At 40.9% G+C, this 15,358-nt stretch overlaps 1 protein-coding gene across 8 annotated transcripts in view; it reads right to left on the bottom strand.

The window, feature by feature from the left end:
* Positions 1–15,358, bottom strand: part of FOXP1 (forkhead box P1) — a 358,788-nt gene that overhangs the window by 103,723 nt on the left and 239,707 nt on the right. Inside the window, exon 1 of one of the 8 annotated variants that reach the window (XM_038740746.1) lies at positions 1,343–1,420. The exons of the other annotated variants lie outside the window; for them this stretch is intronic. The gene's annotated coding sequence lies outside the window, so the exon portion shown is untranslated. Of the gene's footprint in view, positions 1–1,342; positions 1,421–15,358 lie in introns of those variants that run through there. 8 annotated transcript variants of the gene reach the window in all.

Raw genomic sequence — 15,358 nt, 5'->3', positions numbered from 1 at the left:
TCCTTATCACTGAAATTTCTTAGAGACGAAGAAAAATGTTAAGAAGTTCTGTTTCTCATTCATATGAGTAGTGCAATAAGAACAGAGTGCAAAAATAAAATTTCACTACACTACAGGTACATGAGAAAAAAATGCCAACCAAATTTGGGGTAAGGATAGCTTTAACAGTGGTCGGGTTAGCTTGATGAGTATACTATTCCCATCCTTAACCCCTATCGGGTCTCATTTTTTAATGTATAAAAAAGGCACGTGTCAATACGAATCCCACTATCTACAAACTTTACAAATCACTTGGGTTTTTCTAATAAAGAAATTCTGCTAACCACTTTTCATAAACAGAGATTAGTCACTGTATGATTCACATTTCCTATTAGGTTTAATTTCTTTTATAAACGTCTCTTTTTTCCGAACGTTGAATTCTCTGAGAAGCAAAACGATTCGGGTATTCATGGTGTAAATGCTTCCCCTCCGAGTAGCCTACCTAAAAGAGGTAGGCACTGAATGGGTTAATCTCAAAGAGGAAGAGTATATATGCACTTTGCTCTAAACTTACCACCCACTTCCTTAGGGTTCCTTCCCTCAGCCAAGCTCAAAAAAGCCCATCTCATTTCCACTGAAATACTGTAGAGCAGGTCTGACACTTAGCTACATTTAGATCCTGTTACAAGTATTTCCCTGGAATTCATAACACTAGTCAATGTCAAAAACAACCCTCACGCACTTAATTTCACATGGCAAATTGACTAGTAAATAACTTCTACAGAGTATCACATTTAAACTTGACAAAGTATTTTATTGTATCTAGTGAATTACACAAATCTGAATAGTTCCATGCAAAACAGTAAGGGCAGAACCTAGCAGAATTAAACAGCCCCACTATTAACTGCATTCACTTAATGCTATCTCGACTATATATATATATATATATATACATATATTTTTAAAGTAAGGATCACACTATCCACACTTCCGAGATGCGACAATTCACTATATTTTTAAATGATTCATATGATGAGCATCGCCCCCAAAGGCACAGTAAATACAAGAAAATAAAAATAACAAACATCACTTTAGCTACTTCTGCCCTTGCTTCCCAACCCCCCACCACCCCTTTCCTTCAGATGAGACCCAGGCCTGAAGAGAGCTGCCTATTCTTTTTCTAATTCCAACCAAACTGTTTCTACTTGCAGTGCAACTCTTGATAAGTTGGTAAACAGAGATTGAAAAAAAGACTAACTGAAAAATTCAGACCCTGGTTATTCCTATAAATGCAAGATTCAACCATTCACCGTACACTAGGAAGCAACCAAAAAAAATCGTAAAATCTATCATATTGACCAACCTGATAAACTCCATTTAGCTGCCACCACAAACAGAGAGCTGGGCCATGAAGCTCTATTAAGCCTTGTTGTACAGTCTTTAGCTTCCTCAGGTTACAGACAGATTGCACGGGTAAGGGTGCTCCTGAGCTGACAAGATGCAAAACTACCCAATCAGCCACGCCCTTCTCCACCAATCACAACCAGCCTCTAAACATAATCAGTTCAAACACCCCTACACAATGGGCCTCCTCTCTCCCTCTATTTTTTTTTTACCGACGGCAGGTGAAATAATGCTTTTGTGAAATAATGCTTTTGTCTCTAAAGCAACTACAGTTAATTGCTGTTAACCCTTTGACCTGACTATGCTTATGGCAGCTCTCTAGAAAGAATGGCAAACAACACACTCTTACCCTTAATCAAATAGCTGTTGAGAACAATTCTTTTTTAGCAGCACTTACTGACCAATAGTTTAGAATCGTAACCCTGAAGAGGAATGCTTTGGGGGAGTCGGTACTCCACTAAACGTCCCAACAAACACACAAACGCTCAGAACAATCGTTTAAAATAAGAAGGAAATAACATGATTAAGGCAGCACTGAAAACATTTTCTTAGAAAAGAGGCTTTGGAAAATACTTTCACTTCACATTTAGTGATTTTAGAAAGCCTCGACTTTTTTTCCCCAAAGTTCTCTTTCCAAAGAACGTGTGTTCAATAAATGAAAACAAAACTGCTCTTCAGTACACTACTACACAGGAGTTTGTATAAATGATAAGAATTGCGTCTCCTCTGTGACTGAGACTACCTTCCCTTTTTCGTAAAGGAAACACAAAGATATTTGCCACAAACATACAAAGTGATATTTTGAAAATACTTTTCTTAGGGGCAGTGAATTTCTAAAACAAATTTTGCTCAAATGAAGCTCATTCTGAGTATTTAATGCACCAAGAAAACTCAGGATAAAGTAAATTCCGACAACAAAAATACGTTCATTTATTCTCTGGCAAATTTTGCAACACTGTGCTTAGAGCTAAGATGTTTCTAGTAATTCAAGAAATCACCTGCATGCTTCATGTATTCATATTTATCAATACTTCCCAGACTTTAGCATGAAAACCCCACAAATCATATTCTTGTACATTATAGCTACTTAGGAAAAGTAGCAACAACAATGGCAACTATTCCCTATTTTCCTCTAGTTAAAAAACAAAAACAAAACAAACAACAGCACCAAAAATCTCCATCTTTGTCAACAATATGTACCAATGCGGCAATCAGTAATTCTAAGAGTTTTACTTGAATGTGTTTTTCTATAGGCAATGTATTTTCTAGGCATGTTATTCCTTTGAAGTGGAAGTTACTCAAAACCAAAAATCACCCTGATAAGATTTCCAATCTCGAAAGACTTTACTTTCAATAGTCAATGAACAGCAGACAATACATCCTTAGTTCTGTTGATAATGACCCTCACAGAAGCAAAGACAAAAGGCCCAATTTACTGACAACTTGTGATCAGATGTTAAATGGGTTGGGATGCAGATTGCTCTCCACCCTAAAGTGTTTTTGTGTCAGATAACAAATTTATTAATGGGATTTTTTTTCGGGTCACAAAAATGTGACCCCGCCCTCTCATGAATATTTAATAAGGGACTAAGGGCATATTTTGCAGGGCCCTAAATCTGCCAGACAGTGCTATGAATCAAGAGGATCCTGCCTCTTAAAGGAACAGAAATCTTCTTTCAAAAATGGGGCAAAACACACTGCATTGGAACTCATGACCTATCAATCCACCTCATATGCCATAGAAGCCAAATAGAAAACATCAAAATGATGTGCTCATAAGGAGATAGCACCTATGATAATTGCATGATAAATAAATGCTTCTCATATTTTGAATATTTCCAACAAATGTGATATATTAGCTCATCTGTTTCTATTACTTTATCCTAGAACATTTTGCCCAAACCCTATTATATGCTTTTAAAAGGTGCCCAACCCATTTATTTATCTGTAGAGATTTCTGTCCTTTTGAAATATAAATTCAGTTTTTGTGTCCAGCAAGTTGCACTGAGGACAGGATAAGAATCACTAAAACATGCCTAACTACTCTACATCTCTTTAAGAACATGGCAAATCTACATTTGCAAAGCCAAATTCTCCTAAAGAAAGTACTTTCCTTTGGATGCTCCTCCATGAAGCCAGTGTTAATGTTAATGTTAACACATGGTTACTGGATCTTCCTCTCAATGTCAGCCTAAAGCACATGTCTCTGCTATTTCCCCTAGTATTCACCTAAGAAAAGGTGCTGGGTTTAAGAAAATAGTACTGAATAAGGTCCTATGAGATCTCTGAATTGGAAAACAGTAATTTCATGGCACGCATCAGAAAACCTCAATGTCAGACATCTGCCAGGGAGTACTCTGGGATTATCAACTCTCTCTCAAGGTGGAAGAGCCCACACAGTGACATATAGTGTATCTTTCAATTTGAAAGATTGGTGCCCTGTTGAATTCACTACGTTAGCGAGAGCTTCCCTAAACAATATGTAAAACTGGCCTGTTGAACATGGACATTCATTCCACAACAACAATGCCAGCAACAAAAAAGGCAATGTCAGTGTGTTCCAAATGACTCAAAAATCTTGTTGGGATTTCATATATTAATGGAGTATAATTTTCCTGGGGATCCCAAAGAACTTTTGCAAAAATTGTTTCTGACTACATATTTTATAACCAGGTACAATCAGGGACAGAAACAATGGGAATCTTAATAAAAATATATTTTAGAGCATAACATAAGCAAGCCTACATCTACAAGCAGATACCACTGAGAGCTTGTTGAAATGAGATAAATTCATTACCATGTGTGCTACCCCAAACTCTTATCATTGAATACCATTTCTGAGATTCTTTTTTTGTGATCTGCAGTATATTTTTACCCTATAGAAAAATGAGAGGCCTTAAATCCAGGCTGCTAGATTCAGCTTTGGGAACAGTGAATAGAAAGGGCAGTGCAGTAATAATCTTGTCATGACATTATCCCTGTGCACTGATTAATGGAGTGGCACTGATGTTTACAAAAGTCCTCAACCAATTTTTGTCTCTGCTACATTAATGGAAACTGATCATGGATTAGTTAGAGAAAGTGGTTGTGAACACTCAGGAAGAGATGGGATCATCTTTTCATTTCAGTTTACCATGAGTAATATTCATAGAAATTTGATCTCCCAGAAGAACACAGGTTAAAAAAAATATAGAAGAGCATGCATATTCCCGGGGATGGACTGTCAGACTTTCTCTTCCCAGGGCTCTGACAAGGCCCCGAGAGTTTCCAATCAGGATGGAAAAGATACGTAATAGAGACTTTCTGACTTATTAGCTCTTTGAAGTCTTTCTCTTCCATTCCTCGTCTCTCCTAAAATAAAATCTCTGCCTCCTTTTTGCCCCCGCACTCAAAATGAGAAGTTGGCAACTCTGATCAAGAGCATATAATCAATCAATCAATCAATCAATCAATCGTATTTATTGAGCACTTACTGTGTGCAGAGCACTGTACTAAGCGCTTGGGAAGTACAAGTTGGCAACATATAAGAGAGTGAAACCCACTAAATCAACACTCTCCCCTGCCTCAAAACCCTGAATTTTAGGCACTCAACTGCTGCTTTAAACTGTATTAAACTCTAGACTGTAAACTCACTATGGGCAGAAAATGTGTCAGTTATATTGCACTCTCCCAAGCGCTTAGTACAGTGCTCTGCACACAGTAAGCACTCGAAAAATGTGATTGATTGATAGGAAAGGTCTATCACACTGCTAAAGTCAAAACTTTCTCCTCATTGTGCCTCAAAACCTGACCTTAAGGGAACAGTTTTCTAGTGGCTTGACGTTAGTTTCATCTCTTTAATGTGTCCAGAGACTACCAAGAAAGGTTGCCAATTAGGGTTACTAAACTGCAGTGGTGATGTCTGAGATCTATGATATTCGTGATTTTTTTTTTGGGGGGGGGTCTGTGGAACAACCATGAGGACTTTATAGAAACAACACCTTTATTTTTTTAAAATGATACATCATAAGTCTAAGGGAGCTAAAACAGTTAACCTCTTATCAGTATTGCTTATATCACTGCTATGTCTTTGTTGACATTGTTGCTAATTGTGTTGTTTTTCAGGTGATTGGTAGGTTGGCTAGGGGAAAACAACATACACCAACCATTGTTCTACAAGTGTTTACATTTCTCTTTATGACACACTCTAAATTACTACTCTCATCTTCATTTAGTGCAACATTTTATAATGCCAATGTTACTAGTTAATTTAGCTCTACACAATATGATCTGTCAACATTCAGGTAAGTTATGAATGTGACACTATGTGTTAGGGACAACATTTCCAACACATGGCATCCTTTAAATGTACAGAATGGCAAAATCACAGGTAAATAATAATTACTATTTAAAAGAAATCAAGACAAAATTTTGTCCAACGTCATAGCTGACCTTAATACTGCCCTCAATTTTTTCCCACCTTAAAGTAAAATGTATTGACTTGCTATCATTCTACCAATAGCTTTGTGCCAGTCACACTGAAGACTAAAAAACTGCTCCAATGGAAATTTCTTCGTGGAAAATAATTTGTAAGTGTTTTTGACTTTTGGGTGCCCAAAATGCAAGAAAGAACCACTATCAAAAACAGTTTGTTATGTCTCCTAAAGGATGCATTAGAGGATTTCCATTGCACTCAGGGCACACAAGCAAACACCGTACTCCATAATAGCATGCATTAAAGTAGGGGAGGGATTAAATGACTTTTTGGGGATGAAATTACATTTCAATTTTTTAGATTGTTTAATAAAGTACCTGACCCCTTTTATTTTGTCAAATCAGTTTTTCAGGATAGCCAGGATTTTAAACAACCCTGGGAAAAGGCAAGCAAGGCACCAAGTTAAACTTGAACTACAAGGCTGCTAAATATATTGTGTCATGAAATTTTAGGGACCATTGAAATGGGAAAGGCAAGCAACACATGTCCAATCCTGCCATCTGAACAATGGTAAGAGATTTGCACTCAAATACAGAAAAACACCTTCTTTGACCCAATGGAGACACACCCTCATGTAAAAACCCTTTTTATGGTCTGCCCTCTGCTGGTACCTCTGCCAGGATTAGGAAGTTCTATTTCATTTCATTCAAGCAAGCACTCTGCTAAAAAATGTTGGGGGGAAAAGGACAGGGAACAAACAATTAACTGGAATTCACAAATGAAGGCACTTTAAATAAAAGAAAAGAAAAACACTGATAGGTTATGAGGCTTTTCATTCATTCATTCAATCGTATTTATTGAGCGCTTACTGTCAGAAGCTACTTATTGAGAAGCAGCGTGGCTCACTGGAAAGAGCCCGGGCTTGGGAGTCAGAGGTCATGGGTTCTAATCCCGGCTCCACCACATATCTGCTGTGTGACCTTGGGCAAGTCACTTAACTTCTCTGAACCTCAGTTACCTCATCTGTAAAATGAGGATTAAGACTGTGAGCCCCATGTGGGACAACCTGATCACCTTGTATCCCCCCCCAGCGCTTATAACAGTGCTTTGCATATAGTAAGCACTTAACAAATGCCATTATTATTATTATTTTACCTTAACAGAATAACCTGCATCACTGGTGGGCACCTTCCCATATTTTATTCACCTTCCTGGGAAGGCTTTGTAGCATATTTGGTGGGCTTTGTGTCTGGGTTCAATACTTCTTTGTGTGTTATTTAGGCTAATAGATATACACATACATGTATATGTATATGTAGCTGTAAATACATAAATACATAGGTACAATACTTATATATGTATTGTGAGTGCTGTAACAGGGACAATCCTGTTAAAACCTTCTTAGTAGTAGTGGGCCACGGTTTCCATTTCAATGGTCCCTAAATGCCCGTTGTGGGCAGGGATTGTCTCTATTGCTGAACTGTACTTTCCAAGTGCTTAGTACAGTGCTCTGCACACAGTAAGTGCTCAATAAATATGACTGAATGAATGAAATCCTCATGATGCTGGGCTGTGTTGTTCCAAGCTTTCCTCTGGTAGCCACATGGTTTATAAAAATGGCTAAAGAAGAGCTATCCTATCCCTTTTGTGCAGTGAGAAAACAAATAACAATCATAGCAGCTAGTTAGCTTGACTTTCTAAATAGCTGTGTATGATTCAAACTACATAACCCTAAGATTAGATACAAGTACATGTGGATATTGGAAATCCTGCCTAAAGTACCCCTTAAAGCATCAGTATTGTTGCTTCCAGGGGTCTTTGGACATTAGGGGATATAATTTCACAGCAGCACGCTGGGATTTAACAGTGTAACTTCTGTCAGTGTCAATGGAATCACAAGACCTCTGTAAATCCCTATGTTCCAGCAGCAAGCGGTCAGGGCATGCATGATGATACTGTCTCCCCTGCAGCTTTCTCCTGAGGAGGTCTCGCCTTCTTTCCTTTCGACTCAAGAGGAGATGGTGAGAAGTCGGCCTCCCAGTGCCACTTTTGCACCGTCCCACCCACTATCCTTCACCTCTTCCTTTGAAGCCCACATCATCTGCCTCTACCATCCAGTATAACTACTAGTCAGTCACCACCTGTCCTCCTGGCCCCACCTCCAATATTCTGAGGAATTTTTGCAACTTTTCCACCTCTGTTCATTCCCTTGCCTCCCTTACACTGATTCTCAGGGTCTTCCACAAGCATGTGGACATTCCTGATCGCCTTCTCTTCTCAAGTTATACTCAGTCCTTTGGGAAGCTCATCCTCTCCCATCGCTTTGACTACCACCTCTATAAGGATGACTCCAAAATCTACCTCTCCAGTCCTGACCTCTCTCTCTCTCTCTCTGCAGTCGTACATTTCCTCTAGCCTCTGGGACATCTCAACCTGGATGTCCTGCCAACACCTCAAGCATAACATGTCCAAAACAGAATGCTTCATCTTCCCTTACAAATCCACTCCTCCACCTAAACTTTCCCATCATAGTTGACAAAACTGCTATCCTCCTCAACTCTCAAGCCTGTAACATCGACATTACCCTCAAATCCCTCTTCCCTTCCAACTCTCATATTCGGTTGGTCAGCACACAGCAGGTTCTTCCTCCACAACCTGCCCCTTCCTCTCCATGTAAACAGCCACAAAGCTGGTCCAGGGACATATCATATCCCAGTTTGGCAACTACCCGAGTCTCCTCGCTGATATTCCTGCCTCCAGTCTCTCCTTCTCCAGTTCACACTTTACACTGCTGCCCAGATCATTTCTCTAAATCACCATTCTGAATGAATCTCACCATTTCTCAAAGACCCATTCTTTTCCACATCTAGCAGAAATTCCTCTCACTGTTGGCTTTAAGACACACTCCCTCCTACTTACCCACTCTCTTCTTCTGCTACACCCCAGCTAGCACTTTGTGTTCCTCTCAAGCTAACCTACTCATTGTGCCTTGTTCTCATCTCTCCCACTGGCATGATCTTTCTGGAGCCCTCCCCACTGCCTGAAACACCCTCTTCCTTCACAGCTGACAGAGCACATCCCTCTGAAATAACATCTCCTTCAGGAGGACTTCCTTGATTAATTTCTCCTCTCCTCTCCTCTCTTCATATCCCCTCTGCCTGCCGATTCAGCACTTTGGGGCCACCTAAGAACTTAACTGCTGATAATCTTGCATTTATTCCAGAGCTTAGCACATAGCACATATTTAATAAATACCACAATCAAAATTATTACTATTTTTATTATTATTACTCACAATCCCTGTAGCATTTATACTAGATTGTAAACTCCTTAAGGACAAGCACTACGCAGCGTGGCCTAGTGGAAAGAGCATGGACCTGGGAGTCAGAGGACCTGGGTTCTAATCCCAGCTCCACCACTTAGATGCTGTATGACCTTGGGTAAGTCATTTACTTCTTTGTGCCTCAGTTACCTCATCTGTAAAATGGGGATTAAGACTGTAAGCCCCATGTGGGACAGGGATTGTGTCCAACCTGATTAGCTTGTAACTATCCCAGCACTGTGCTCAGCACACAGTAAGTGCTTAACAAATACCATACAAAAGTGCTATTGTACTCCCCCCCCAGTGCTTTTCGCAAAGGAGGTGCTCAATAAATTACACTAATTGACTGATTAATGAGGTGAATGACAAACCAGCTGGGGGCATCAGAGTCTCTTTTCTTGCTCAGGCTGTTGCACACAGGACTCTGCACATTCACTAAGCTACTTCAATGCAGTACACAAAAATCAATCAATAAATCAGTTACGTTAAAATAATACATGCATAAAAACCTGTCTGCAGCAGTCTTGAACCATGCAGGGGACCTTGACCCTCGAGTACCCGTTTCCCTGAAAGCTGGCCCAGCAGGGATTGGAAAAACAAAAGTTGGTCAGAATCCCACTTCTTGGGGACTTCTGGAGACTCTGGGATAAAAATAATATTTGTTGTGGGCAGGGCATGCCTCTGTCACCTCTGTTGTACTGTACTCTCCCAAGTGCTTAGTACAGTGCTCGGGCACATAGGAAATGCTCAATAAATACCACTGTCACTATTGCCAGTACTGGGAGTTTCAGGAGTCACCTGAGCCCACTCTGCATGCAGTTTGAGGCTTGGACAGTTGTTTCCAGCACCAGCAGGTGCCTTAAGCACTTCCCAGCATCAGAGTACAGTGCCAGAAGCAGGTAGGAGAGGGGTAAGGTAATTTTTGTTCTATCTGAGAAGATCGTCTCTATGAGTATGTGTGTATGCATATGACAGAGAGAGAAAGAGAGAGAGACACACAGAGAGAGTGTGTCTTTCTCTTCTGACTGTCTTTCTTGACTTTTTCTCCTCCACAATCTTAGACTGCCGTGCCTGCCTCCATAAATTATTAGTATAATGATCATAACTATCATTATTATTATTATTATTGTTAATCTATTTGTTAAATGCTTACTATGTGTCATGCATTGTTCTAGGCACTGGGGTAGACATAAGTTAATCAGGTCAGACACAGTATCAGTCTCATATGGGACTTAGTCTAAGTAGGAGGATGAACAGTCATTTGAATCCCCATTTTATAGATGAGGAAAACTGAGGCACTGAGAAGTGAAGTGATTTGCCCAAGGTCACACCAGCAGGCAGCTGGCAGAACTGGGATTAGAACCCAGGTCCACTGGCTCCCTGGCCTGTGGCCTTTCAGGTAGGTCATGCTGCTCCATAGATGCCTTGCTACTATCACTGAATTTACAAGAAATTGGTGAAAACAATTATTTCTTTTAATTTCATTTCCTTTTGTTCTATTTAATAACTCATTCATTCATTCAACTGTATTTATTGAGCACTTACTGTGTGCAGAGCACTGTACTAAGCACTTGGGAAGTACAAGTCGGCAACATATAGAGACTGTCCCTACCCAGTAATGATAATGTATTATTAGGTTGTTTGTTATTATACAAATGATTTATTACTTTCAACTTTTTAAAGTGTATCCCATGTACAGGCCAACTTTGAGTTATGACCACCTCCAATAATAATAATAATAATGATAATAATTGTAGTATTTGTTAAGCACTTACTATACGTCAAGCACTGTTCTAAGCACTGGGGTAGATACAAGGTAATCAGGTTGGACACACTCCCTGTTCCACACAGGGCTCAGAGTCTCAAACCTCATTTTACAGATGAGGTAACTGAGGCACAGAGAAGTTAGTGATCTGCCCAAGGTCACACAGCAGATAGGTGCAGAGCCAGGATTGGAACACATGATTTTTCCACTAGGCCATGCTGCTTCTGGTTATACATCCTACACTATTCACTGATTTATCTATGCACTCTTCATTTTCTATGCACCACTCCCGAGTGTCCCATCCAATTATTAAACATGTCGGTTCCCTCCCTGCTCCTTCCTCCTAGCCCTTTTTTCTTCCCAGATACTTTTCTGCCCCTCCTCCTGCACCCCAAACATGCCCTCATCAATCCCTCCTCAGTCCTCCCCTCATCATGCCAGTAGTTTTTTCTCCTTTTTTAAACTAACTGTAGTGACACCAGTAGCCGCTGCTACAAGCCAACTGTAGCTGCTGTCCTCCTACCCCAGCTCCTGCTTATAACCCTGCCTCCATGCCAAGGACAAAGCCACGGGAATGGCAACAGGGACTGACTGGGGATGTACAAGTCACTGCTGGTACTACCCATTGTTTTGTGTCATGTACTCATGACATTGGCTGGGGAATGGAGTTGGGCAGCAAGATGGAAATTGGGGTGGGGTGGGGGGAATATTGGTGGTGATGCACTTCCAGCAGCAGCAGCAGCAGCAGCAACAGCAGCTGTTGCTATGATGACTGTAGTGTGTTAAAGTGGAGGATCATAAAGATAGGGGAGATGGTGGGAGAGGGTGGCTGGGAACCCTTTGGGAACAGGAGAAGGAAAGGATGAAGGGAAGACAGGTTAGAGGGATGTTTTGCTTACCTGAAGTGGTTCACTGCCACATCAGAGCTGGTTCTCTGTAACGAAACCTACTTATAATCACATGGAACCTACAACCAAATATATGCTACAAGTCTATTTTCCAGGAACATGACCTGGTTGCCTCGTGGTGTGTGCCAGTAATGCTGTCTAACTGCAAAACTGGTCTATCCGCAGGGATCCATTTGATATACCTCCTTAAAGCCCTGCTGGGCTTCAATGAAAGCTGCTTTGTCAGTTCAAGACAGTATAGTATTAACCTTTGGGTCTTTCTCAGATAGGAATGCAAAAAATTCCTTTAACTGGAATGGTGAGCAGGTGTTTGGTGAGGGGAGACTGACAGCAATCAAGAGTTGGCTGGGGCACCACCATCCCTCCCTGGCTGGGGTGCTGCCGCTGCCCAAAGATCTGGGGCTGAGACCCCCTGCCCTGCCATAGCTGGGACAAAATCATTTTCCTATCAGAATGGCCATTCCAGCAACTGTTGCTTTACCAAAACTGAGTTCCAGCCTGTCAAGATTCATTTTTCACTCCAGGACTCCTCCTCTCCTCCAAATCCTCCACTGACTTCCTGCATCTCCTTGCACCAAGCAAAAACTCCTCATGATCGGCTTCAAGGTTCTCCACCATCTGCCCCCCTGCTCCCTCAGAGTCTGTTATTCTAGAGGGTACTTGCTATCGTCACCCATATTCCCCAACTCACTGTCTTTCTTCCTCCCAAGCAAACCTTCTAGCTGTCCGGTGCTCTAGACCTCCCACCACCATCACCTCACTCACTGTCCGTCCTGGGTTTGGAACTTCCTCCCTCTCCCATTACACAGACCGCAGCTCTCCCCACATTTAAATCACTCATTAATCACACCTCCTCCAACAAGCTTTCCACCATTTATTTCCCACCATCCTGAGGCACATCATCCCTTCAGCCAACACTAGCATTTATGAACATATTTTACCCTCTCCTTAGAACATATATTAATCAGCTCAATTTATTTATTTTGACCATTCTAGCTGTAAATCATTTCTTGTTTGTCTCTCTTGTTGAAGCCTAAGCTCCTTGTGGGCAGGGAACATATCACTTTCTACAGCTCCCAAGTGCTTAGTACAGTGCATCACACTAAGTGGGCTCTCAATAAATGTTACTACTATTACCTTACTAGAAAAAACACTGCAGATCTCTGGTGTATGCCATTTCAAAACTATCATCTCCAGGAAGCTTAGCAGTGGCAACCTTAAAAACATTCAGGAAGTGGTAGCTGTACAACTCTTTAGCTGTAAATTGTCTTAAAGAATACCCAATTCAGGGAAGAATAAATCTTACACTGAAGAAACCCAAAGTGTATGAAATTTCCTCCAAAGGTCCAAGAGTCCCTCTCCTCTGCGCACGCACACATGCGCGTGCGTGCACACAAACATACACACACACAGATTTTTCCCCTGCCCCACATGGTTTAGCACAGACTGGAACTCAAGGGGCTCAAAGTCTGTTCTTTTAGGAATTGGCCCCAGTAGTTTTTTATGATATTTGTCAAGTGCTTACAGTATTCAAGCAGTGTTCTAAGCACTGGGGTAGAAATAAGCAAATCAGGTCAGACAAAGTCCCGGTTCCATATGAGGCTCACAGTCTGAGTAGGAGGGAGAACATGTTCTGAATCTCCATTTTGCAGTCGAGGAACCTGAGGCACAGGGAAGTTAAGTGACTTGCTCAAGGTCACATAGCAGGCAGGAAATCAATCAATCAATCAATCATTTATTGACTAAGTGCTTGGGAGAGTACAATATAACAGTATTATAGTTGCATTCCCTGCCCACAACGAGCTAACGGCCTAGAAGACTGCACTAAGCACTTGGGAGAGTACAATAAGACAATATAACAGACACACTCCCTGCCCACAATGAGCTTACAGTCTAGAGGCAAGTGACAGAACCAGGATTAGAGCATAGGTCCTGGCTCCCAGGCCAGGCCCATGGTTTATCCACTAGCCCATGCTGCTTCCCATACAACGCAAAGGACACAAGATACAAATGACCCAATCTGGCCTCTGAACTAAACAAGACCTCATACAATATGAGAACTAGGCCCTTTCTGAGGTTTGTGAGAAGGAAGGACTTGGAAACATGAGGTTCAATATTACAGAAAATGCAATGCCTGGTCCCTGCCTCTATCTCCCTATTGTAGTACTAGGTGCCACATACAATCTGGCTCCAAATCGTTCTGGGTCCAGAGGATCCCGAGCAGGCCAGTTTTATTCAAGAACCAGAAATAATGAAAATAATGATAATGATAATAATAATAATGATGATAATAATAACAAGTGGTATTTGTTAAGCACTAACTATGTGCCAAGCACTGTATTGAGCATTGAGGCAGACAGCAGAAATTCCAGCCCAGACTAGGTGCATGGACTTCCTAGAGAGCTGGCACAAATTTCTAGCTAAGAAACACCTGAGCTTCCTAAGGTCTAGGAATTGTCTGAGTTGTGATCTCATTGAGGGCAGGTAATGTCACTGTTTATTGTTGTATTGTACTTTCCCAAGCTCTTAGTACAGTGTCTTGTACACAATAAGTGCTCAATAAATATGACTGAATGAATGAAAGTGGAAAAATGTATTATCTTCGTTCTCTGTGGGAAATGGAATGCTAGTTGGCACAACAGAAAGTCGACTGTTAGCCCCATGTGGGCCAGGGATTATGTCCAATTGTATCTACCCCAATGCTTAGGACACTGCTCGGCACACAGCAAGTACTTAACAGATATTATTATTGTTATGTATTATTTTCCTATTTATCTGCAAAATCCCTAATCAAAAAAAATATTTTTAAAATCTAACAGCTTTTTTAAAAAGAAATCATGGACTGTGGAACTGGAAGAGACATTCAGCAGTCACCTGGTTCAGCAGGTTCTTACCTCAGGAAAATGACCAAATAAATGTTGGATTCCTTCAAAAAAATACTTCCTGTGGTGAATTAGGGCAGGTAAAAAAGAGAATAGAGTCCATCCATGTGGGGATGCTTTTGCTTTAAGACATCAAGACAGGTAAATTGACCTTGTGTATAGTATTAAATAGTTCCTGGATAATTACTTCATATGGGTCATCACATTACTTTCCTGAAAGCCTTACCACCTTTATTACTTTATTTCCAAGAAAACATCAAAGGAATCGAAAGCATATCCTTTGTCCCTTCTCTTACAAAAATGGGGATACATTAATTAATGGCTTGACTCTCAAAGTTCACACTGCAAGTTGAAATACCTGCTCCCAACATATTACTTTCCAAGTCATCCTAAGAGTTGAGTCAGCAGTTTGGAACAACTTTTACATCCCATAACAAAGAATGGGTTTTCAATGGCAGTTGGAGCTGCCTGAGGTCTTTCTTCTCTCGTGTAATTTGCTTGCATTTTAATGGGGGAGACAGTGTCACATATTGATTTAGCAGGTCCTTGCAAGTTTTCAGGGCTTAGAGGACTACTCACTTCTCTAAAATGTTGATGAGTAGCTTACTTCTGAGGGAGAGATCATGAGTCTTGGTTAATGAGCTGAAACACCCTACTTTATCATGCATTTCAGGGGAGTGTTGT

This window comes from Tachyglossus aculeatus, chromosome X1, assembly GCF_015852505.1.
Source record: "Tachyglossus aculeatus isolate mTacAcu1 chromosome X1, mTacAcu1.pri, whole genome shotgun sequence".
Taxonomy (NCBI): domain Eukaryota; kingdom Metazoa; phylum Chordata; class Mammalia; order Monotremata; family Tachyglossidae; genus Tachyglossus; species Tachyglossus aculeatus.
Note: the sequence above shows the minus strand (reverse complement) of the source record. Positions and strands in the feature narration are given on the sequence as shown.